This window comes from Patella vulgata, chromosome 4, assembly GCF_932274485.2.
Source record: "Patella vulgata chromosome 4, xgPatVulg1.2, whole genome shotgun sequence".
Taxonomy (NCBI): domain Eukaryota; kingdom Metazoa; phylum Mollusca; class Gastropoda; family Patellidae; genus Patella; species Patella vulgata.
This window is the reverse complement of record NC_065882.2, coordinates 21,866,376-21,879,542: the sequence shown is the minus strand read 5'-3', so window position 1 is coordinate 21,879,542 and position 13,167 is coordinate 21,866,376.

Here is a 13,167-nt window from a genome sequence, read left to right as displayed (position 1 = left end):
ATACATTTATGTTTCATGTTATATATCAGTCTGTCCTGAAGACTAATGATATGAAATTTGAACAATACAAAACGAAACGAAATAGGTGTCTTAATCAGATTGATACCATATCCCCCAGCTTCCGACAATTTCATGTTATAAACAGAATAACATGGTTGGGTTCATCTGTTTCTATATTGTAACAAAATATAGATAGTGAAGGCAGCTACAGGGATAAACATACATTTCAAGCACAGAAATAACAAATACGGATGAAATTTTCCTGGTAATTTTTGTTTCCAAACTTTTTACGTTTTTTCACGGATTTTTTGTTACAGTGTAAGTATATATAAAACTGAATATTATCTGTTCTACTGGACTGATTTATTTCATTAAATTCATATTAACTTGAACAATCTGTTATATCGTAAATAAATAAAAGACATCAATATTATTATGGTTCTTTAATTAGTGCACATAATTCGATATCAAGGACAACCAATTCATGATTTTTTTTAATTGGACTACTTTATCAGCTTTTCATCAGCATTAGAAAAGGAAAGTATGTTCAATCATCACACAATTATTGTCGAAGACGAAAGAAATGTTTTTATGATTAGCCAACTATTAGGACAAACTTTCTCAGCGTGCCAGTTGTTAGTATTATTATAGAAATAAAACCATTTCTAATTTTTACATTATATAGTAAAGGTGTAAAATTCTTTGGCTTTATTGCCAGAATAAACGTCGGTTATTTTCGGCCCTTTCCTCGACTTTAAGATCGACCGTAGGCTTTTTTTCCATTGTCTTATATTTTTGTGTCTGTTACTATTTCGAGCTCGAGTGTAAATGTTAGTGGTTTGTTTTGTCTTTGATTCCGGTCTCCCGTGTTTATCTTTTAGGTATATCGAGCTAATATCAGTTAGTATCGTATCATCTGATTGATCAACCTTCTCTTGCTTTCGGTCTGATATTTCTCCATAGTATAACAATCTATCATGCCACAGTTGTATAGAAAAAGTGTTCTTGAAGAACGCTGCCAAGACGTTCCTAAATCGATATGTAGAAAATGTCATCACCAAAACAATTAGCCTGTTGCGTCATAACAGTGTGTAATATAAGCAAAAATTTCTTTAGACATTTTGTAGGTCACATTCACATGGTAAAGAAGCCGTGATATAATAATATGGCCTCATTTCATTCTCCTGTACATGGAAAAGCAAGACTACAGTCGATTATAAGAATTACCCCACCCTGTTATACGGTGTCTTTCGAAATCCGAAATCGTTAAAACAATCGCACAGGTACGTCGGAAATGGTTTATTTGTTTTTAATTCTTATGAAAAATTGTTAACCTTATAGAATTGTTGACTTTTGTTTTCTTACAGGTACACATTAACCACGTTCTCGATTCGCTCACTGGTAACAAAAGCTTCGACCAACGCAGTTTTTTTGGTTTATCAAGGTTAAAGGTACTTTGCGTAAAATCAAAGATCATATTATGTCGGCTGTTTTCCATCACCATAGGCTATATGATGTTGTTTTCCCACGAAACTATTTATGAGATAAAAACTTAGCCTACTTGTTTATTAACCCTGAACGACGAGTAATACACTTACAAATATGACCTACCCAAAGAATCTTTGATTGATCAATAAACACAGAGAGAGAGAGAGAGAGAGAGAGAGGGAGAGAGGGGGTAACGTCTACTCGACACAAACTATGTCATTTCGGAACAAACACATGGTTCAATTTTATTTCAATAATTCGCTTGCGCGTGGGAGGAGTGGGAGGAAACCGGAGGTCTCGGAGAAAACCAACGAGGTTGGACAGGCGACCCTACTCCTTGTCACGTATAAAGTTGACTTAATGACAGACCGTATGATAAAGCGCGCACGTGCTAACCATTCGGCCATCCAACCCCTAATCAATAAACATGAATTTTTAAGTAACGGATTATACCCTAAGAAGAACTAATTCTCTTTGATTTATGTAAAAATAACGTGTTGAATATGATATGTTATTTCGATTAGTAATGGGACAAAAAATTTCGTTTCGAAATATTAAGCTGGCGTCAGTTCATTTACGAATTATATTTTGCTTTTGGGTTGAACTGTTAATGGATCCTTAAATCTGTTATAGCGTTTCTCAATAATAGCTATATGTCAGTGGACCTAACCTTTAAATGTAGACGAATACCCACTTCACAAAACAAATCTATACATAAAACTCCATCAAATCAACACTTTTATTTTTTCTAAAACCCGGTTCAGAAAAGTCGAGTCATTTTATTTATTTTGTATAATTGGTAAATCAAGTTCCGGGATTAAAAGCATTACTTGAATCGATAGTACAGGCAAGCTATCACGATAGACTAAAACCCAAATGTTGTAAAGCGCAAATATGTAAATCATTATGCGTATCTCATATAAAATGGATACAATTAATTTCAAACTTGGACTGGGGTTTTCAAATCAACCATGTTTACTATATTAATCAGCGAATAATTAATCCTTCTCATTTAAGATCCCATGTTGGACCAGAATTTGTCTGTTGTGATTCTGATTTAAACGCTTTACCCCTTCCTAATATGTCGAACTACCAAAATGTTTAACTTTGATTAAATATTTTCGGAAGATTTAAAACAAGAAGGCCAACTATTTCTGAAATTTCACTAATAGATGGGTAGGAATGTTTGGAAATGTGATTTTTGTGTGCGAAGTCTTTTTTAGTTGAAATAGTTTTTTTTCGGAAATCATAATTATTTGCCTAATGCCATATTGACAAACAAGTTTGGCTTCTGTTCAACGTTTGACAGATCTTGTATATCGACAATAATAATTATATATTCCAAATACCATTTCTTAAAAAAAAATTGATAGATGATAAAATGTAGTATTTTAAATAGACATTCTGCTTTTACATTCATGCCAAAAGACAGAAACATAATTTCTTTGACGCTCACCAAATGTAATGGCATTATATTTGCTGTGCATTGAAATATAGCCTAGTTCAATTAACGGGCAAATTGCACACTCCAGTTCTGGTGGTAAAGCTGACTAGAATCATTTCAATTCGATTTTTTTTGTTTAAAAAACGAATCACCACAGTTAATATATAACTAGTGTGTCTGATACAAATCTTCTGTTTCCTAAAATATTTAGCATGGTTGGCTTTAGTGTGTTTAAAATTGTCCAAATTACCTGTATATTGCCGAGCAAAGGAATTAAATTAATCTAGGAATAACAGAGAGTCATTTGAACCCAGGATATGCTGGTCGTGAGCAAAGGCAAGTGATTACCGTTGCCCCATTTATATTCACTGAGATTAAATGGAGGACTGGTTCTATTAATATGTTTGGTTTGTTTGGGCGAGCCCTTATTCATTTCGTTTCGGCTGATTTCGTTCCGTTTTTTGTTATTTCATTTTGGCAGTTTTCGATTCATTTCGGAAGATTACGTTTGTTATTGTTTTGCTTTCGATTTGTGCTTTACACGTACCAGAAAGTCCCATACATTTTTCACAATTCAAGAACAGAGTAGAATTTTCTTTTTGACCCCCCCCCCCCATACTGTAAGCTAGTCAATAAAATAGTAATTTGAAACCTAGTTTTTCTGTTATGGTGATTGTTTTCATCCGAAAAATGTCACATGAGATCTTCTTTTACAATCTCAAAATCCATTTTTTATGAGAGCTAATTATTACTTCCAGACAGCTATAAATCCCTTTCAGATACGGATGCACACTATTATCTCATTATCGCAAAATGCAATTTCAAATTTTGTTGAAGGATATGAAGGTTACTTGTGTTTCGATTGTTCAAAGAAATACACACTAATCTATTTGTGATAACTAATAATAAAAACCTTTAAATGTCAGTTTAAGACTACCTGTTGGCATATCGATGACGTCATTGAAACTGTTCCATAACAATTAACCGCCAATGAAGTTATATAATCAGATAAGAAAGTCCATTCTCTACACAAGTCTTGCTATCCAGCATTCGACTCTGCCGTCGGCTCGCGCACTATACAGGTTAGCCCAGAGGTCATTGGTCACATGATGGACAACAGGATGACAATGGCATCTGTCAGTAAAGTTCTCGGCGTTAATCAATTTTAGGGAAAAATGTCATCAATTACTACCACTCGGAAAAAACCCAGCCCTAATTTGCATATTTCGTCTGTAAATGTATTTGGCCTTAGATCGCGTTTTAAAGGTAAACAGATCCACGTGTATTATATTCTAAAATTAGCACAGCTACATACGCAGTTCGTATTTACGACCATTTAACCCCGTAATTATATGCGAAAGAGTTCCCTGTATATTTGTAAATAATTTATTATTTTGCAATACATATGACCCCATTTCTATTTAGCAGAGGTTAGTGTGAACTGCAAGAGAAGACAACTCTGTTTGGGAGATTGAAGAAAGGCAGGTCGTAACCTATGTTATAATTTAAACAATTCTTCAGAAGAAATTCAACTAATATTAGATTTCTCAGAATAAATCCAAAGTTCACTCAGATCATAACCTAGTGGCCTAAAGCGATGTGGCGCAGAACACAGATCCATCATTTATGCAGTCAGGGTTGAACCCAGAGTTGTGAGGGACACATCATAGGAGCGTCTGGCTGGATCCTCCATGTTCAAGGGCAGATAAAAAACGTGGCCTGCTTACATTGTGGAATATCATTAGAAAACGAAAAACTGTAGCTATTCTATAATAACCATTCAGGATTAGATAAAATCTCATAATCTAAAGTGGAATTCGATCAACTGTTGTAATAATATTGCTAGAATTTTTGCTCTTGAAATTAATGGTGGCAGTATATTTCATTAATTACTATCTTTGGCACGTTATTAGATTCACATATATGTAGAATGTAACTTGAATCAACTTAGTGAAAAAGTGACAGGTTGACACATAAAAGAGTTATAGAGGCAAAACATGTGTCAATAAAATACCACGAGATTACACGTGAGTGGAAATATACTATTTTCATCATTTGGCTTAATTTAACCAATCATATCAGAAATTGCACAGGTTCAGGGCCATGAACGGGCTTTTCTGTGCGTGATATCCATGCGTCCTATAAAAGAAATCATGGTAAACTTTTAAGATAGATTTTCATTAGATTCCGGAGAGGTTACCATCTGAGTGCAATTTCTATCAGCAGACTAGCCCAGCGAGTCTGGCTGGATGAGGTTTGAGAGAATGACTTTATTCTATTTTGCATTGTACCATATGTAAGCAGCTATATGATATATAAAATGTAAAAACGAACTGTTGCATTTTTATAACTACTGAGAAGACAAACGTCTTAAGAAAACGGTAAGAAGTAAATACACAACGTGAAGCAGAAGCAAAGACAGCTAGAGACAAATTCTAGACGATCACAAGGCTACTAAGATATGTAGTAAGAAAAGATGCATGGGTCGTACGTAGGATGTGGCGACCTTTTTTCCCGCGTCCGCTCTCCACGTCTGACAGAGGGCCCATGGTGCTACACTATCTCTAATGTTTTTTTTTCTGGTGAAAACTTTGATACTATATTATGTTGTGAATATGATATCAGAATTGGTGATATTTATCTGCATTGAAAATGTCCGACTAACAAACGTATTTGCATACTAGTAAATCTAACTTAATGTAACCCAAATCCCCCAACAAAAATAAAATAACACAGATCAGTTTTCATTTCTTAATCGGAACACATAAATAAAGAAATATAACTCTAGAACATGTTTTCAGGTTAAAATATGCTATTATTGTAAAACTCGACGCGTAAGTCTGAGTTAAGAGCGCTGCTCACAACAATGACATCACTAATGTTCTATAACATGATTAGTTAACATGATATTGCATTATGTAGGCCTACATTACAATGTCATTAATTAAACTATAGTACATTTACCCCGTATATCTATTCTTATTCTATATAATAATACTTGCTAATTAAAGCATTCTACCCAAACTTTAGCAATCCTTGCACAGAAACTACGTCAAATTTGTTTCCGTCTAATATTGCAATAGTAAATGTTTAAGAGGAGTGCCCATAGTTTGATAAAGATATATATGGAAGGTTATGGCTGCCAATATTAAATGCTCTGCTAAAAGTCTTAATACCGGTAACGATAAAGTCAAAATACTTTTAAGACTAAAGTTAAATGTAATATACTTAAAGAGAGGAATGGGTATACATGAACGAGCTTTTCACTGATATGTAATATGATATCTGGAATTATGTATTATGACCCGTATTTTGACATTGCATACCCGCCCCCTCCTTAATCATTGTAATATAGTTTAGTACCATCCGAAATTTGGTCGTTTTTCAAGGTAAGTAAATTTCTTATAGTGTGCCAGGTTGACCTCGGCCTCGTTTCCGTATATGTTAATAAGTCACGTGATATCATACATTTGCATATCAAAGTTAGTACTCTGTGTAAGATGATATTAGAAAGCGTGAAGTACAATTGAGATGCGACAGAGCGCAAATGTAAAATGTAATGAGAGGAATGTAAAATGTAGACGCGTCAAAAAACAGCCCTTTCCAATAAAACATTTTTCAATGACACATTACATTTGACGTTTTACATTTACCTTTGGTCTTAGAGGTATTTTGACTTCAGAATGTGAGACAACTGTGGGTCTTATTAAGCGAGACAATATGCCAGAAATTTTGGCCTACTAAAACGTTGATAATATGATTAAAACGCAAGACATTCACTTCAAAGTATTGTACCGGAGTCACGGTGGCTTAGTGAGTATGACTCCTGCTCACTATAGCCAGGTCTGGTCCTACGGTGGACGAGAAATGTTCGTGGGATTTTGCAGCCTGCCTTTCCCTAGTTAGTGGTGCAGACCGCAGGGCCGGGCAAGTACACGCGTCTAGACGTTCTCGTAATAACATTGGCAGCACGTTAAAGAAACCCTCTAACATTTGGGAATCGAAAAAAGAATAGGCCGTAGTGGCAAAATCTCCCTCATGGCGTATATCAGTCTTCATGAGCCCACTTGGTACAGAAATGTAATAGTAAGTGCAGGGGGACTGCACCACACAAAATTTACACAAAAACAAATACACGGACAGGACATCATACTCAGGAAAACACAAACATAGAGACAATTCAAAAAAAGTGAATGGATCCGGGGGCTAGCCGTAAGCGTCCACTGCGCTGTACAGTCCCGGGTCTGTATAGTGACACAGACTTCACTCAAATTTGAAAACAATTAGGAATGCAACCCAAAGAACCCATTGTGTAATGCCAGCATGAGTCATGATCTGCTATATGCTACACGACATACGAATGTAAGCATATATAATAAAATTCAACTATACAAGTAACCACATCGGTGAAATGTATAAAAAAAAGTAGTCTTAACTCTTAAATTCAATAAAGAAACGCTTCAGTATTCAATAAAATTCGGGTACATGTTCCATCGTCACAAAAAAACAAAAACAAAACTGAATACAAAGAAGCAAGTATAGGAAAAGTAGACTGTCTCGAGGGACAGCCGTCTGCTGACTGAGAATGACGTCATATCTTAGGTGATAAAAAATCATAATAATAAGGGCGATAATCCAGATAAAATAAAGTTAAAAGCTTAAAAAACATAAGTTCTAGCGACTAATCGGAATTATTAAGTTATGTAATTGTACAATATATAATATATTAATATAATACCCCACATAAGAAATGCAAAACAGGTATGTTGAAGAAATCGTACTATGTAAGTGTATTTATAAAGGCATAACATTAAGGGAGGTAATTCAGACAGGGTTAGGTAACTACAGAAAATCTAAAATAAAATTTAAATTGGATCATTATTATCCAGTATGTAGTCGGTTATATGCTTACAAGAAATGTCAAACTTGGTATGTTGAAGTAATGGAAGTTTTGAAATTTCTTTTAAAATGCGTAATTGTGTAGCGCCTTTGGCAGTGCATTTAAATTTAAAGTAAAGAGATTTTATTCGGGAGAGAAATAGTTCTTTTTTGTTACATAAAATCTATTTCATTTAATTTCAAAACATCCTTCACTAATTCATTGTAAAATTACATGTATGTTTGATTATTGCGTGTTAATTAAAGTTTAAGTTAACTATGAGTAAGACAATATCTGGAGTATATATCACGTGAGATAGTATGGTGTGCGTAATATATTATTGATATACTTGTGATTAAAAACAACCTCGACAAACTTCACTGAAACATGAGATTGCTATTAGGGGATTTGTCATATTCCAAAGATTACATTTGCATAGTTGTATACAGAAAAATCGCCAAATTACCCATGCACACTCGAAGTTCCGCTTCTAGAGTGAGATTAGGTCACACCGCATTTATTCCTTATTTTTCAGCAAGATAATAATATCATGGAGCGCGGATTAAAAATAAATTTCTTGAAATAACCAAAATGAAATAAGGGTTTGACGTCTTACTTTTCGGTGCTAATCGGGAGGATGAACATGGGAATATGTCATGAGGGAAATTCTGTTCACCGAATTTCAACTGTTCTGTTACACCCGTGCCAACGAATATACTAGTTAAAATTTCGAGAAACAGGCCCCAGTACAATTAAGCGTCTGCTTTTCAACATTTTACTACAAAATACTGGCTCACACAACTCTACTAACAATGATAATCCTTTTAAAGTTAATGTTAATGGTTCAAATTTCACTTTTAGAATTGATACAGGACGAAGGGCCTGACAAGGACAGCTGTCTAGTCATTCGGATGGGACGAAAATCCGAGGTCCCGTGTACACATTGGCGTGCACGTAAAGATCCCTTGACAGTTGGAATTCGATATAAGAGTAGGTCGGGCACAATTTCCCTCAGCACACTGTATGGTGTATGCCCGTCTTCATTAGCCCAGTTCGGAGCAGAACAGTAGGACGTTAAACCCCATTTCATTTCTCTCATAATGTTATAAAAAGTAAACGGGAAAGAAAATAAAGGAATAGTATTGAAATAGCTTGGTATGGTAAGGCATATTATGATTTGGTTTTTAAATCAAAACAATAATTTATTTAGATTCCCGTCCTTATTTTGTCTTGGGCTATGTGACTGCAATCCTGGTGTTTTTTGTCACTTGTTCTGACACTGAATACCTAAATAATATGAATGCATTTGTTAACACATAAGCTATACTGTCTTTAACACTTAAATTATTTAATCCTTTTCTAATGGACAAAACTATACTTTCTCATAATGTTCCATAATTTGTTTGATTGTACGCGGTATTTTCCTCGCAAAAAGCTTTGCAGGCCCGTAGCTATTGGGGGGGGGGGCATGTTGGTCATTGGCTTCGTATTGCGTTCAATGGAACCGATTCTTTCCCCAATAAGCAATGGCACCGTTGTGTGCGCCGATTTTTTCCAGGGGAGACAGCTATCCCCCCTCCAATCCCACCCCTTAGCTACGGGCGTGCTTTGAATCGTTTATGAATAATGTGGATTCCATGATCGACTGATCGTGCCGGCGCATGAAGAGTCTCCTCTGTTACTTGACATCGCCGGAAAATTAAGACACTGTACTCAGTATTTTATCAATGAAATGCCTGTGATTTGATTAATCATAATCGATTAATGTCGCTATCATTCTATATCGGAATTTTTTAATGATCTCTTCGGATGTTTAACCGTATTTCCACCAGGCATGAGAATATTGGGTTTTTTTGTGCAAATTAGAAATATATCGGATATTTATTAAGATGACAATCAATAAAGAGTGAATAGGTACAATAAAATAGAGTTTGGTCATATAATAATAATAATATGTAAGACTGCATTTATTTTTAATTGCGGTTAATATTTTTATGTTCCCACACTAACACTAAACAAATAGATTTACAACATGCAGCTGGATGGAATCATTTAATACCCTAATTTTAACGACCTGTTTTTCTTTTGAATGCCAAACAGAATTCTAATTTGTAATAAATCTCCCATAATGTTGTCGTAGTTTTATATCTCTAACAGGTTGACATTATCATACATAAAAAACACATTAAACAATTCGGTTCATCGATTCATAAGTCGAAGTTTGAATTCCAGGATCGCCTACCTAAGCTCGAAGATTTCTCCGAGATACGTAGGTTTCCCGAAGATTTCTCCGAGATACGTAGGTTTCCTGACTAAAACAATTTCAGCTAGTGAACATTGGGGTGGTCTAATGGGTGCACTGTCATCGATTCATCAGTCGAGGTTTCGATTCCAGACATGCACCTAACAAGCTGTAGGATCGTCTGCCTAACCTCATAGCTTTCAAGGTACTTCGGTTTCGTCACACAACTAAAGACACCAGCAACCACTAAATTCCACTTGAGATTATAACATATAACCCTTTAGTCCAGTAATGACCTAGTTAGTGCCATTGGATGATAAACCCTATTAATCCCAGAGAAAACACACGAGGTTGGGTAGGCGACCCTACTCCTTTTTACGTACAAGTTTGGGATTAAAACCAGGCTCAACGATCTAGGCTCCCCCTTTAAATTAGATGGAAACAGAATGGCTTTTGCTTACGGCGAGCGTCTACGCGTCTAAGCCCAGGGTTCCCAAATGTGGGATCTTTTGATAGTTACGACAAGGTCGCCCAGTTGGTTTGGGGTCGAGACTGATTTTGAGTTTCAGTGTATGTTTGTGAATTCAGTGAGTAAAGGTAAGTAGTACAGTTGGTCTTACCGGCTGGAGGGCGAGATAAGGAATCGCCTTTTAGCAGTTCCTTCTTCTGAAATGCTCACAAAACGCGTTTCCTGCAGTCATTTTTTAAAACATAAACTAGGGGAGGGCCCCAACACCCAATACCCCCCTCCCCGGCTTAGCGACGGCCCTGGTAGTTTGTGGAAACCCCTGGACTAAGCGACAGAGATGAACAGAGATTTACATGTAATAATAATATATAACTCCGAAACAGGAAGCGGTAGGCCAACACCATATATGTTACTCCCCGGTCCGAGCTACCCCAATACACCAAATTTCATCCTCGGGACAGACCTAGTGTAGCCGCCAAACCTGAACAGATAAACAAACGACAGTCACATATATTAGTGTAGATAGATGTATATTAAACAATGGTTTTAAGTGCTCATTAAAGCTGAACTTTGATTACAAAACTACAGAAATAAATTTAAATCAAGAAACCTACATTGAGTACTATCATTAACTCAATGTTCATGGATAGAAATGAATCAAAATTATGGCGTTCTGTAACCATAAAATAGCAGCGTGAAATCAGTAGAAAGCATTGTGAACTATAGCCATCGATTGCATTAGGATTGATAGATTTTAATAGAATTGTTGGACCAATATGGGTTTTGGAGCAGCGACTGGGGTCCAAGTGCTACTTATATTGTGGTGGTTGGTCTTATTTGGGGTTACGCTCCTTAAAAAAAAACCCATGCTTGTTCTGTTTTTAATAACTGTGGTCACAATTTCAAAATATCCGCGATAACATGCTCGGTTCCAGGTCCATATATAGTAGGCTTGTACATGTTGATGTAACTACTTTTTTATTGTATATTGTGTAAATTTGCCTTTTAGTCTGGAATATGGAAAAATAAGAATGTCTATGGACGTATATTTAAAATAAAATACTAATCGACCAACCAGAGTATAAAAAATATAGCATTTGACATTATGTAGAAATAACAAAAAGTAGAAATAATAAAAAAGCATTGATCTATAACGAAAAACTGCAGACGAAATATGATTAACTTTATTGTTCACCAATAACAATTTTTCTTATTGGCCCTTCTAAAAATAAAAATTGCCATGCTTAAGGAACTGATTTAACTTTCACTAAGGAATAATATAATATACTATATCTGTATTTTCATATTGTAAAACATCAATACGCATATAATTATCAAAACACCAAACTAGCCTGATCTTAATTATTATTAAATCAAGTGAACCACTTCTCATTTCACACGTTTGTGGCTAGATATTAGCTAGACATAACTTTATATGAGATAGAGAGCAGGTGGGGCAGAGATTATGAGACAGTGACAGAAAGAAGGGCAGAAAGGGAAAGAAAGAAGGGGAGAGATAAACTAGGTCATTCCAGAACTGAAATATGGTACAATTCTTTTTTCAGTTAAGTGGAGGAGGATCCTGACAGAACTCACGAAGTTTGGGAGACGCACGTTGATCACACGTCCCCAAATTACACATGTCCGGATCACAAATCACTTATACAAATGTAGAATGGCATTTTTTAAATGAGAGAGAGAGAGAGAGAGAGAGAGAGGGGGGGGGGGGTAACGTCCACTCGGCACAAAATAGGGACTAACACATGGTTCCATATTTCGTTGAATCTGAGGATATTTCGATGCGGCATAAGTAAAATTTGTTCCTTTATGAAATTAACAATGCTTTCTTTAGTGTATTTATTCTCGCAAACATTTCCTGTTTGGTTTCTTTCTGTTTTTTTTTATATATTTTTCTTATTGTGAATTTGGCGATGTAAGCGCCCTTTCTTTGGTCTGTAGAAGCTTTAAAGAATTCTGTCAATTCCAATGAAAGCATAAATTGATATGACCTGCCTTTCAAGTTCCATTGCGTTGCTTGATTTCCGTTTTCCATTAGTTACATATTCTTTTCCTTTTAGCTTTCTAGTGGCAGAAATGATAATTTACAACATGTATAAATTTGCTTGCTGTGTAAAGGCCGGAATCTTGCTACCGCCAATCTTTCTTAATGCGACACAATCCTATGGATGGTTCATCAAATTCTTTTTAAACTGTCGATGGCGATCCACAAATATACAGATGAGATCTAGTAACTGTTAACTTCTGTTTGATGAGTGTTGTTTATAATCCACTTCTATACATAACGAATATATAGGGTGAAATCTGATTAAAGCACAAATCCTATTTCGTTTCGTTTTTTTATCGTTCAAAGTATAAAAAAAGAAACGACATGAAATAAAATAGGGTTTAACATCCTACTGTTCTACTCCAAGACGGGCATACGCCATACAGTGTGCTATGAGGGAAATTTTGCCCGGACAGCGGCACTACGGCCTACTCTTAAATCGAATTCCAACTGTCAAGGGATCTTTTACGTGCACGTCAATGTGTACTCGGAACCTCGGTTTTTTCGTCCCATCCGAACGACTAGACAGCTGTCCTTGTCAATCCCTCCGTCCTGCATCACTGACAAGGGCGAACCACGC